Consider the following 12,864-nt stretch of genomic DNA (forward strand, 5'->3'; position numbering starts at 1 on the left):
AAGGAGGCCTTTAGGACAGACCTGGTTTATACTTCTACTAAGGGATGGTCATTTCCTTCCCCTAGTATGGGGAGAGAAACCAAGAGATAGTGCCACTCCAGCATTGCTCAGGTGCTGGGTGACAACTGCAGGTTTTGTCTTTGCTGAACTTTGCATCGATCTCTGCTCCATCACTTAATTAGCCCCATCCAGAATACATTAAGCAAACAGCGTCTGTCTGCCTGCCCACCCTTTTGGCATGTTCCCATCCGAGTAGTGGTAAGCCCCAAAATATTGGGTGCCTGCCAACAGAGCCCTAGCAATCCCCACTTGGCAACCTTATTAACGAACGCTCCTTCCAGCAGCTCGAGCTTTGTTGTTGCTCGTGCTTTTCTTTTGGGTTTGTTTCCACAGACGGGGTGCATCTTTGCAAATAAGGTGTGTGATCTCTCCAGCTTCACCCCGTGGGGCGAAAGCCAGGCTTAAGGTCATCTTAAAGTGCCTGGTATGCCTCCTGCCAAGCTGTCTTTTCTCAGTGCTTGGGCAGTAGCAAAACAGTTTCCCCAGCTCAGCATCGGATGCTGGGAGGATTCATCCCTGGGCTCTGTCAGAGCTTCAGAGGGACAATCATTAACATATCTATGTTTTTTTACTGGCCTTGGTCAGCTTTTGCAAGGGTGGTTTTAATTAGCCCTGCTCAGCTATTAAGCACCTGTCCAAAGCCTGTCTGGCTGCAGAAAAGCGAGTTAAATAATTTGGGAAGGTCTGCGCAGTGCCAGCCAACTCTCTGCTCACAAAATGAGCTTCTTGGGCCAGCACTGGCACTTCTATAAAGGAAAGCTGGTCCCTTTGAGGCCCGGGTCTATCTGCTTTTATCACTCTTCAGACTCTTGGGTCCAGCTCCCTGGCATTCACTTGTTTGATGCTTCCCCAGACAATTGATTTGAGCTCAGGAGAAGGGAAGTTCTTTTCTCAGAACATCTGCAGACAAACAACTGCAGCTACACTGAGAAGGCTAAGCATGTTTACAGCTTGGGTTTTCAAGAAGCTCCCCCAATCTGGAGGCTTTTCTGATCTGAGCTGTATGTGTCTGTGAAAATAAACTAGAAAGCTTGTGAAAGCAAGAAGGCTTTCCGCAATATATCCAGTATTCCTCCTTCTATTCCATCTGTTAAATACCTCGGGAAGAACATTTCCAGAGCTCAGTATCTGTATGTGCAATGGCATGAGAGAGGAGCAGTGGTGGTTGTAACCTCGTTACTTTAAACTGCTTCTTTTTCCTGCCCTTCATCCTTCCCTCTCCCTCTTCCATCATGGGAAAAGAGGACTGTGCTCTCAGGTCCCTCCTTGTGGCAGAATCAGACTTGTAGCCAGTTCCAGATTCTTCAGAAGCCCTTTGAATTTCATGATTTGATACCTGTGAGAACTTCCTAGCTTTATCAGTTTAAAATATTTCTGCATGGGTTTCAATTTGTGCTGTTTGCATTGAGGGAAGATTTAATACTAAAAATAAAATGAAGAAAGGCTTGACAGCTTAGAGCATTTTCCATGGAGATATGGGCTCAAGCCGCCCTTAAGCAGAGGGAATTTGGCTTGGGGTTGGTTTCCAAGCTGCTGCAAATTTGCTAGCCCTTTTTTTTCTGCCCTGTTAGAAACCACCCTTAGTTGCACCCTAATGTACAGTAATGTACAGAGCCATTAAGAATTTTAAACCCTCTGTAGCTGGCCTGTTCCACTGCATCAGTACAATTTCTGTTGCAGGCTATATGAGTAAAGAGGTGGTAAATTATTTACCTGTCCTCAGGAAGAGCAGCCCTCTCACAGGAAAGCAATGCTCCCAAATTTTGGCTGTTGTTAATACGCTTGGAGCGCCAAGTCAAGTGGTATTTGAGCAAGAGAAGGTCTCAGTACATCACAAATAGATGCCCCACTTAATCTTTCTATCTCCTGATGGGATGTGGGCAGCACATCAGCAGGAGGCATTGCTTTATGACTGTGATTGCTGCAGGCAATTCAAACAAGGTATGGAAGATACTTAACTGTAATATGGTTTCTTTATGATTTGGAGGGATTGACGTCTTGGGTTTTGTTTTTGTTTTCGAACTTGCTGTTATTATTTGAAAGGAATTGTCCATGTATGTATGCTTCATAAAGCTGATGATTTTAAAGAAAAAAATAATGAATATTTCCAAAGTATTTTATTCTGTTTTCTTTAAGAAAAAATAGAGATAAAAACAAGAGTGTAAACCTCTTCCTTTGGAGTCTCTGTAGCTCAAACACATCAATGTTTTGCTTGTGTATAAAAGATGTATAGTTCTATTTTGTTGCTGTTTCTATAGACATCACAAAAATGTGACTGCAAAGGACCTCCAGAGGTCAGTCGGTCCTTCCTGCTGCTCTCAGCCCTGCTGAGATGAAGGGACATGCTGTTTCACTTCAGGGCTGAAGAACCATGAAGCATATCTCTAACTCTGAGCCTTTTGCAAACTGGGTAGCCACATTAACGCATGAGCTATGCTTGCTGCTGCATTATTAAAGGCACGAGCAGCACTACCATTGTGCTGCAAGAAGTCATGCAGGCATCCTGAACCTTTCACTAGCAATCTGACTAACGTGGATAGCTTCTTGTTCACTCCTTTTCTCACCTTGCTGGGAAGCTTGTCAGAGGCAGAGTTGGAAACGGAGCTTAATATGCTTTAGACCCACCCTCTTGCACTTTCGAGGATAAATTCTCTTGCTTATCTTGCATTGCAATTCCTTGTGTCTGTTGAGTCAGATACAAACACTGAGCGGAAAAGTTTGCTTGGGATGTCAGGCACCATCGGGGTGACAGGAGAAGAAGAGAGAAAGTGAGATGATTCTTTGGAGACTGCCTGGGGCCAGCAGCAATTCCCAGCGCAATGAGATTAAGAGTGCACAGAGACAGTGTCATGTTTGGCCCATGGCTCTTGATTCCTCGAGTGCTGAAGTCAAACTGCCAGAAATCTGATAGTCTGGAATGTGCACTAAAATAAATATTTCCTCATAGGTATTTCTTTTGTCTGGGGGTTACTAGTCAGGTTGACAGGCCTACAACCAGCTCCCTGCTTCGGGTGCGCTGAGGCTCTGACTGCCCCTCTTCTGAAATGGATTTTGTGGCTTAGCTCCTGAATTCTGGTCTCAACCCTTGCCTAACCAGAAAGGATGAGAGTGATGGAACTTGTGCTGGTCAGGGCAGAGTGTAGACCATCGTCTGTGATGGATGGGATCATTGCAGAATCACAAAGAGGTTGGAAGGTTCTCCAGAGGTTTTTGGTCCAGCCACAACGCACAGGGCCAACTTCTGCTTTACACAAAATACAGCTCACCAACCAATAAAAGTAATAGATAAGGACACTTTCACTTTTTTGATTCAAAAGCAATTTATTACAGCCTGTAGCTCCCATTTGGTGAGAAGAACATGTCACTTAGTGTAATAGACACACATGCAGCAAAGGCAAGACTGTAGGCTACAGCGTTTAAGTCCGTTACTGGACAATTCTTTGGGATGTGTTTCTGTTCTGGTAGCATGAGTTAACTGATGTAAAACTGATGGTTTAATTTTTGGTCTGTGGCTGTGGATTCTGTGAGCAGTACCATCCTTAACTGAACTTTAATCTTAATTTCCACTCCTCTCTCTCCCTTTTGATATTACCAAATGACCACATAAGACTTTTCTGCTTTTGTTCTGCTGGATGCTCTAACCACTTTGTAGTCATTCCTGATTGCATGTTGAATATATGCAGCCTTCTGCTTCAGGCTGTCACTCAGGCTGAAGGACTGTCAAATTTAACTAGCAGCATTTGAGGACTTATGGATCCTGACGGGCAGTTCCGTTGCTTTCCAGCCCACGCAGTGACATGTGCACAGTCAATTTAGCGTTCAGTCCGAGTTCCTCTATTCACATTCCCACCACTAAATCAAATGCATGTTCTCCGTTGATGGCCTTGATTGGGATTTCTTCAAGGAAATGGATTTGTTGGAATATGAGGTTTTCAGATCTGTGAGAAGAGAGCCACTCACAAGCTCTGCAGTGTTTTTGGAAAGGATCCACTTGGCACTGTCCTCCAAGTGGTGGAATGAGCGTGTCGCAGCTTTCATTTTCCAGAAGTATTTCATGATTGGCAAAGGAGACTGACTGGTGGATCTTGCTAAACAAATCTGGGTATGAAATCCCCACGCATCTTGCAGGCTTGGGCCCTGCACTAAGATGCCCTGACCAAGCAGTCATACTGAAAAGTTGCACTGGGATGTGCAGAAGGCCTGCAAACCAACAAAATGGGGAAAATAGGCAAATGTAGTGATGTACTATAGCAGGAACTGTATCGTGTGTGTAATGTATGGCCTCCACAGCTGTCTCTGTGCTGATTAGCTCTGTTGTGATTAGTGCGCGATAAGATCAGGAGGAATCGATCTCAGGTCCATGTGTGCTGCTTTGTGCCTTCCAACAGTGTTGCTGATGCACCCCATGCAGGCAAGATCTCTTGGTTAGTTGAATTTTCAGAGTGTTTTTTTTTCCACTGTTTTTCATAATCAATGCTCTGAACTCTGTGATATTTGTAAATGTTAGCAAGTGCTTAATTCTGAAGAGCACAAATTCCAGAAACAAGTTGGTTTATAAAACAAAGGGGCTGGCTCTGCTTGGAAGCCTTTGATTTGGTTTATATTCAAGGATCCAAAGTATAGAAAAATGTCCTGCATTCCTAGAGCTCTGTTCACAACAAAGAAATGCTCAATGTGAGGAGAACGTATATCTTTGTAATGTAGTATCTGAAATCCCTGGCCACAGCTGAGAGTTGGCCCTTTGCTAAGGTCCAGCTACGTGCCCAGGTGTGTTATTGGCTCAGGACTCCTCATCTTGCAGGATGGAGCCTTAAAGGAAGGAAAAGAAGGGTTAACTGTCTGGGGAATTTCATTGATGTATGCATAATTAATGCAAATGAAGGGAAAAAATAAAACATTTTGTGTCTGTAATAGAGCCCAGTGGATCCAAAGCAGATCCTGCTGTGCTGGGTGCTTCCCAGACATCTCCACACTGGTTCTTGATGGAAGGGACTTGTGACATGGGGTAGATGCAATTTTTATGGCGGTCTCTGTCCTGTCACATGGGACAGGGGTTATTTTTTTCTTGGTGATACTATGCTGGAGCCGGGAACTGCCACAAGGAGGACCACTATTTAAGTAAAGTGTTTTGTATTTGTCCCAGCTCTTGGTCTAAATGTGGAAGTCTTTTTCAAGCCATTCCTGCTTCTTTTGGGAATTGAATTTGGAGCTGGAAGAGGTCTCAGATTGCCAATGTGAGACGAGAGCAGACAAACCTGCTGCAGCATAGGCTGGCTGGTTTTGAAAGTGGGGATGCAGCACCGACCACAGCAGCAAATAGCACAGAAAGGAATCCATCCTTCCATCGTGGTAAAAGCTTGCTGGAGGAGGCGCTCTGCCTGGGCTGAGCCTTTCAGTCTAGGAGCATATCAGACCTGGGTTCAACCCTTCTACTCTTTTAAGTGATCAAGTCACATAGTTTCCTTCTACATGGTTTTCTGATTTCTGAGCTATGAATAGCCCTCACTTCATGATGTGCTTTGAGATCTTAGGGGAGAAAGTACTGTAGAAGCATCTGCAGTTCTTTTAAAGTGAGGATGGAGTATAGCTAATCAACTGCTAGAGGGGATAACTCTTCCCACCATTCTTCTGGTAGTAATTTCCAGCTTTCATGAACTCAACCCAAGTTGGATTTAGGGCTAACAGAGCTAGGGCTGGAGTCAAACCAGGTCAGAGCCAAAGCTACACGCCAGAAAATGCTATTTTGGAAGCTTGTGTGCTGAAGTGTGCTTGTGCCTCTGCCCATGAGTTTGCATGCTGCTTGTGTGGTTCTGTGGTGGCCTGAGTTATGACTTCAGAAAGGACAGAGAATAAGTAGCTGAGAATGAATAGTGTTATTTTTCCACAGCTCATTAAATCTCTAATAAGTGACTTGCTGTGTTGCTTTTGGGAGGATGTTCTGTGGTTGCTGAGGAAAAGATGGCTAATGTGTTTATTTGTATGTTGCAGTTTGGAAAATTGCTTAAGTTGTATTTCTTTCTGTTTCAGTCAGGGCCTCAGTTGGAGCTGACTGTATAGAGCTCGCCAAAGCTGCTGAAAGGGGAAGCAGGCAGCAGGGGAAAAAGGCTTTCCCCCTCTGTTATCTCGAGTACAATCCCCACTTCGCCTCGCACCGCATTGCTCATACTTCACCCAAGAGTGCCTCATCCTTGTCTTCTGGCAGGTAAAGTGGGAGAGAAATGACCTGGTTGTGCTAAAGCCGGCTTCCCTGATGTGTGTTTTCTGGCAGAACTGCTTGACTCCCTTTCTGATAGGATTGCTACCTTCATGCCGGTGAGAGGGGACTCCTGTCACTGCACGGGTATTGTTGGACTCAATGCTCATAGTTGGACTTGGTCTTGAAAGTCTCCAACCTGAATGAGTCATGGTCACAGAATGGAAAAGCACTAGAAATGCTGTCAGGGTTGCTGTTTTGTGCTGAAGTTAATGCAGAGGTGTGCTATTCCTGCTATTCTCGTGCATATCCAGATACCTTAGCCAGCATCCCTGCTCTCAGTAAAGCTGGGCCTAATCCCTATACAGGCTGCGGGAAAACTTGCTCAGGATACCATGGGTGCCCTTGGTAGGTTCTGGGGAGTGCCAACACTTAAATTGTTACCTGCCCTGGGAATACCATGCCCAGGACTGCTTGCACTTTCAGAAGTACATGGGGAGTTCCTAGAAAATTTGGAAGAGGAACCCTTGCCAGGTTACTCTGGTGTGGGGCCAGCAGGTCTGCTGCCCATCTGGCTTCCCCGGGGCTGCTGGAGGAAAAATGGGGTCTCTCTATGGAAGGTGCTGTGGTGGCATGGCAGCTACTGTCCTTGTCAGCTGGATTTTGTTTCCATGCCACCTCCTGTGGTGGGTGGAAGCCCTGAGCAGCAGAGTTCATCGCCTTGCTGTCTGCTCAGGATGACTAATGTTTACTCGCCTGCCTTTAATCCCTGGTGCCTTTCTGTGGGCTTGGGCCAACAGCAGGGCAGGAGCTGGAGTTACAGAGAGGTTGGAGAGCACCGAGACAACACAATACAAGACTTTTCACTCTCAGTAAAAAGCCCTGGCTCATTTGCTCAAATCAGAGTCAATGGATTAGATTTAGAAGACATTATTGTGGTGTTTTCCAGTCCACAGCAGCTCAGTGGGCTGGTAGCTCTATAAGTTGGTCTCTGCAGTTGAGAATAAACTGGATGAGAAGAAGTCCTATACATGCTACGTAGACTAGTGTATGTAGCACAGTGACTACACTACTAGGCCATACTTGCAACCACTGCAAAGCTGGATTTTTCCAGGAGTAAGCGAGATATCTGTCAAGGATTACTTTAACTGTTGCTGCTGCATTGCATCCCCTTGTAAATGCATTTCTTAGCAGAGACAACATCTTTCACTGCAAACAACAGCCCATGATATTATTGAAGGCAAACTTCAACTCTAGACCTCAGCAGGGGGTGGTGCTGAAATGGGGGAGCTGTGCCCAGTGGTGGCAGCACTGTGGCTGTGCTGCTGAGGGGCCTGGGGTCTGCCAGGCCAGCTGTCACTGTGCCAGGAGCCCCACACAGAGCATAAGGCTGGTTGTTTATTAATTTCCCCAGTGTGTGTTTGGGTAAACGACACAGTTTGTGTGCCTGAAACACCCATAGCCAGACGTGATGCTTCACCCCAGCCCTTGTGGGGATTTGCGACGGTGAGCAAGTTGCTGAGGTCTTGTAATGAAGGAGCTTTACACAGGTTGTTTAGTGGAAGAAACCAAGACCACATCTCTCTTTCCCAGGACAATCCCAGAGATACAAAGCTGCTTTGCGTATCCTCACAGCCTTCAGTTTTGCTCTCTCCTTACCTCTCCTGGCTCCACGCATCCCAACATGGGTGGCATACCCAGTCCAAGAAGACTACGCTTTCCTGTTAGATTATTCTTGGCAGTCTGTAGGTTCTTTATAACTGGTTCTCTGAGAGAGCTGAGAAAGATCAACACACACTATGTCATTTTGTCTGTGAGGCAGGAGGCAATGGGGGGACAGTCGGGAAAAGGGGGAGAGCAGCTGACCTATGGAAACTGAGGTCTCGTGTCAGCCTGCCTTGGGGAGCGTGTCAGCCAGAGAATTAAGGCTTAGAACAGCACAGCCCAGTGTGGGGCTGCTGGAGTCACTGGGGTTGTGCTACTTCATGGCTAATCTCAGCTAAGGCAATTTTTGAGGAAGGTACAAGTTGAAGCAAGAGCTGTGGACTCTAAGACTCGCATAGGAGCAAATACAATGTGTTTGTGCTGCAAGAACGGGACTGCAGGTCATGCTGCACTGCCTCTAAAACCGTGTAGGTAAGGCACCGATGCCAGCGTAGAGGTTAAATCCTGCAGCTAATCCCTTCAGCACACTCCCTGCTTTTACATAGTAAGAGAGAAAGTCAGCCCAGTGCTTTCTCCAGCAGCATCCATGGCATATAAAAGCACAATTCTCTTCCCCTGCTCAGGTATTATCCAAGTCACACCCTTGCCCAGTGAAATTTAAGAGTTCTAAGTATGCAAAGCAGTTCCACAGCACACACAATTATGCTAGGAAAATCACAGGCTACCTCCAGAAACACACAAAAAAACAAGCAGTCTACTTCTGTGACACTTTCCTTTCCAAAATATTCCACAGATGTGAGTTCTTACCCCATAGCAGCAAGGTTGGTCCCCCAGTTTTGCAGAGAGGGAAGCTAAGCTATTGAGTGGGTCAAATGACGTAACTGAGACGGCCGTCAGTAGAGTTGCTGTCTTCTGATCCTCAGCCTTTCTGCATCCTGTGTTTGAGCAGGCACACAAGCTGACTTCTTGGCAACATCAGGTGATGTATGAAATCAGCCTTCTACTGTCAACTTCTCCAATATTTTATGGCATAATGAAGCTAATTGACTCGGTAGACCTGCAATTTCACACATAACAACTCACACATTACTAAGCAAACAACAGTAATTCAGGAACCGCGGTTCTCACAAGATGAGATCATGTCCATTTCATTTCTAACACAGCATTTCTGTTCTGTATTGGCCCGACACCTAGGTGAAAAACCATCTACTTGTTTTATGCCATTTTAACAAAGAGCTGGGAATAACCAGTGCTGAGTTTGTAAGGGAAGGTTTTCAAGAGCAAGGGGTTTAGCCCTAAAACTTAAATTTGGACCAAAAATATGTGCAGCGTATTAAGAGTTGTCCACGATACACAAAGATTGGGCACAAGGCCTAGAAAACAGTTCCATCTTCAAAGCAGAATTGATGTGGAGTTAACATAGTGCTAACAACTCTAATATCATAAGAAACTGGTTTTTCAAAAAGTTCCAAATTCTGGAACCATGTGACGATGTAGGACATTCAATGTTCATTTAAAACATAAGTATGTTCCATGTAGTTGGTTGAAACTCTGAACTTCCAATCTCAGAAGCTGTATAAAAAGAAGCCAGAATGTTTAAGTCCTAGAAGTCTGTTGATTTAAGATAACTTTGCGGGCAGTGTAGGAACTATATAATTAGTAGTTGAACCACTGCCAGGATGCGAGTACTTCTCAGGCAGAAGGCTGCTAACATGGGGTGTACACCTGACTGTCACAGCTGGAGGGGTCCAGGCGAAGAGTGGTGGTAAAAAAGTGGTGGTAAAAGTGGTAAAAACTCACAGTTTCTCTACTCTGCATGGGGAAATGCAACACAGAGACATCCAAATTAGCACAAAACAGTTCTAGAAGCAGGATATTCAGAGGAAATAATGACACGAGAGGAGTATGAAGTTGCCACCATCTTTATCTGGGACATAGCAATTAAATTTGTAGGTGCACCTAGACTTCTTATTGCAAAGAAAGCTGTGATTTGTGAAGTAAAAAGGTGACTTTGGTCCATCCTGTGGATCCAGGAAATAGCTGTAGGTGCACTCAGAGGCTGGATCCAAAAAAAAAAAAAAGCATTTGATTCTTCAAATTTCTTAACCTTTGAGCAAGATAGACACACCTCCACACACCTCCATCTTTTTGTGGAGCAGATCAGCCTGGGTCCTGGAGTGCACCCACCACCAATTGCTGCAGCACAGAAGAGGAATGATATCTCATTGCACAAAAATGCGACCATCAACTAGCTGACCATGGCCTGAATATCCAGGTAAAATAGTTACGTGCTACCACAGCTATCTGAGTTCATGCACCCAAGGTGACAAACTGCCCAGCAGGCATCATGTAGTGCTCTGGATGACCTCAGAGGCTGCCTCCTTGAATAACTTGCTTCTGATCAGCTGTGACATGACGCCCTGTTTCTGTCTTATTTTTCAGGGCTTGGGCCAGATCAGCTTTCTGACAGGCCAACGAAAACTGGGTGATAGAACAGAGAGCTGCAAGTTTGTCCGAGGAATTAAGTTTTCCAGCACATGAGGGAGCTTGATGGTGTTTACCATCAGGAGATGATTGGAGGCCAGTTGGACACAAGGAGTTCAGTGTCACAAGATGATGGAGAACTGAGCACCATTTATGGAGACTCTGAAAGGAATAAACAGGAAAGCAAACGTCAGAGAGGGAAGGAATTTGCCTTCAAATGGATGGCCTCCAAGGGCATCTGCTCACAGTCTAACCACGATAATGATTTATTGTCTGCTTTGGGCTGACTTTAACCTCACTTGACTGCCAAATGCAGAGTATAGGCCTGCCTTGCCCTGGGGAGCTCACAGTACAAAATACAGACTCACAGGAGAGATGACAAGTGGGGAACAAGCATAGGAAAGGAGATGATTTTGCCAGGTATGGATTTTGTCAGCACTGGGAGGAATCTTGCTCTCTTCAAACCAAAAGTGGCTTGTAAACTGATTCTTGGTGGTCTTCAGCAAGTTATAAGCAAATTGCTCTCAAGTTCAAATGAGTGGGATCATGCAGAAGGCTTCATCCCTCCATCCTTGTGGACTTAAAACCACATTTAAAAGTAGAGAGTGCCATTTTCTTGAGCTGTTATTGTGGGGAATTTGGTCATTAAAAATAATTCATTAATGTACTATGACTACTGTTTAAGCTGTAGGAATTTCTCCCATATACATGGCCATATCAGCAGTAAAAATCACCTGTTGTGCACCCATGCACCATGTGAGCACTTCTGACAGGTACTTGGGTACTTTCTTGGAAGGGAAATGTGGCAGAACACTGTTATTGGAAAGGTATTTCTGACTTCTTATTTCACTCAGTGTTTATTGCCATAGACTTCTTTCTAATGGGGAGACAGAATTTTGCAGAAATGACTGAGTAATAGGACAAGCCATGCAGTGAACTGATGTCTTGAGTTCTACAAATAAGAAAAGAACTCATGTTTTTACCATATATATTGTAATGTACTGAAGTAACTGTAGTAGCCAACCAGTATATTATGCTTAAAAGCATAGAGAAGAACTAGAAAAGGTCCAGCAAAGACCAAGGGGTGTATAAAGAAGGGTTGAATGGACTATGACTATTCTGCTTGGAAGAGAAAAAACAAAGATTAATGAGGGGGACAATAATAGTCTATAAAATCACATAAAGCAGTGAAGAGGAATAAGGTAGACACATTTTCTTGTAATATGTGGCAAAAGAGTATGCAGACCCCAGTACTTGACTATTTCCCTGCTTTGTCATGTGTTGACAAGAGGATTTCAGAAATGCAGCCAACACCCTCAGAGAACAGAGTGGGAGAAGCACGTAAGCCTGGCTTTGCCCAAAGTGAATCAAGATGATATTCATTCCAGGAAATTTGTTTTCCTTCACTGGAGAATTTAATTAGCCATGGAAGGAACTCTAATTACGCTTAAGAAAAAAATATTGGGATACATGTGACTGAGAGCCAGTCATTTTCTATTGTTTCGAAAGTAAACAGTGGAGGCTTAGGCAATTTTTAGATCATCCGAGTTACAAAGAAAATAACGAAGATGCATAAAGTGGATTCAAACATTTTTAAAAAGGCAACAAAGTATTTCCCATGAGCATAGTGCCTGCATCCCCTAGTAAGTATACGCTTGCTAGCCAAACTCCAGCCTTGCCTTGTTTGAAAGAAACTGTGATGGGATCTGTCCTACACTGGCGATTTCCTTGGGAACACCCCTCAGGAACATTGGTCAAACCTTTACTTTGAATCTCTTTTAATTTGAAAAGCAGGTGTTGCTTGGCTAGCAAACAGACCAGACACACAAAATAGGTAGGCAGTGGAAATATGTTGGAGAGGATGGCTTGCTACACAATTAAGATGCTTATTTCAGGTCTTTATGATGAGATTATTAAGCAGTTACTTTAAAAAGAAAAATCAAAGCCTGGGTTCCTCATTCATTTTCCTGGCCTCACAAGAGACTTGCCCCATTGCATACTATAAGCCTTCAAAAATTAAGACTTGAGACCCCAGAATTCTGATGTTGAATCAATAATATATGACAACATTCATGCTAATAGCGTAAGATCCAACAACCATGCCCAGGGCGAGTCACTTTGCTCTGCAATGCCTTGGTGTTTTCTTCTGTGACTGAAGCAGAAGAAATCCTTGCTTGCCTCACAGATGTGCATATGAGGCTTAATGAGGCTTGATTAATGTTATCAAAGCACTTTGAGATCTTTGATAGGATAAGAAGCTTCCCAAATGCCAAACAGTGCTCTTTCCAGATGAGTTAGGTCTAACTCAATCCCTGTGAGAGCACACAGATGGTATTTCCCTCGGTAATATTGTTGAATTTTGGCTATGAGGAGAGCTCTTTGGTTCTTGGCTACAGAGTTGTGTAAGACAAACATCCTGAGGCTGGTGACCATCTGGAAGGCTCTGATTAGTGGTAACATCT

At 44.4% G+C, this 12,864-nt stretch overlaps 1 protein-coding gene across 2 annotated transcripts in view; it reads left to right on the forward strand.

The window, feature by feature from the left end:
- SDF4 (stromal cell derived factor 4) overlaps positions 1 to 12,864 on the forward strand; it is a 58,753-nt gene that overhangs the window by 8,247 nt on the left and 37,642 nt on the right. The window contains exon 2 of one of the 2 annotated variants that reach the window (XM_035557430.1): positions 6,088 to 6,262. The exons of the other annotated variant lie outside the window; for it this stretch is intronic. The gene's annotated coding sequence lies outside the window, so the exon portion shown is untranslated. The remainder of the gene's footprint in view (positions 1 to 6,087; positions 6,263 to 12,864) is intronic. 2 annotated transcript variants of the gene reach the window in all.

The sequence above is a fragment of the Cygnus atratus genome, chromosome 21, assembly GCF_013377495.2.
Source record: "Cygnus atratus isolate AKBS03 ecotype Queensland, Australia chromosome 21, CAtr_DNAZoo_HiC_assembly, whole genome shotgun sequence".
NCBI classification, from domain to species: Eukaryota; Metazoa; Chordata; class Aves; order Anseriformes; family Anatidae; genus Cygnus; species Cygnus atratus.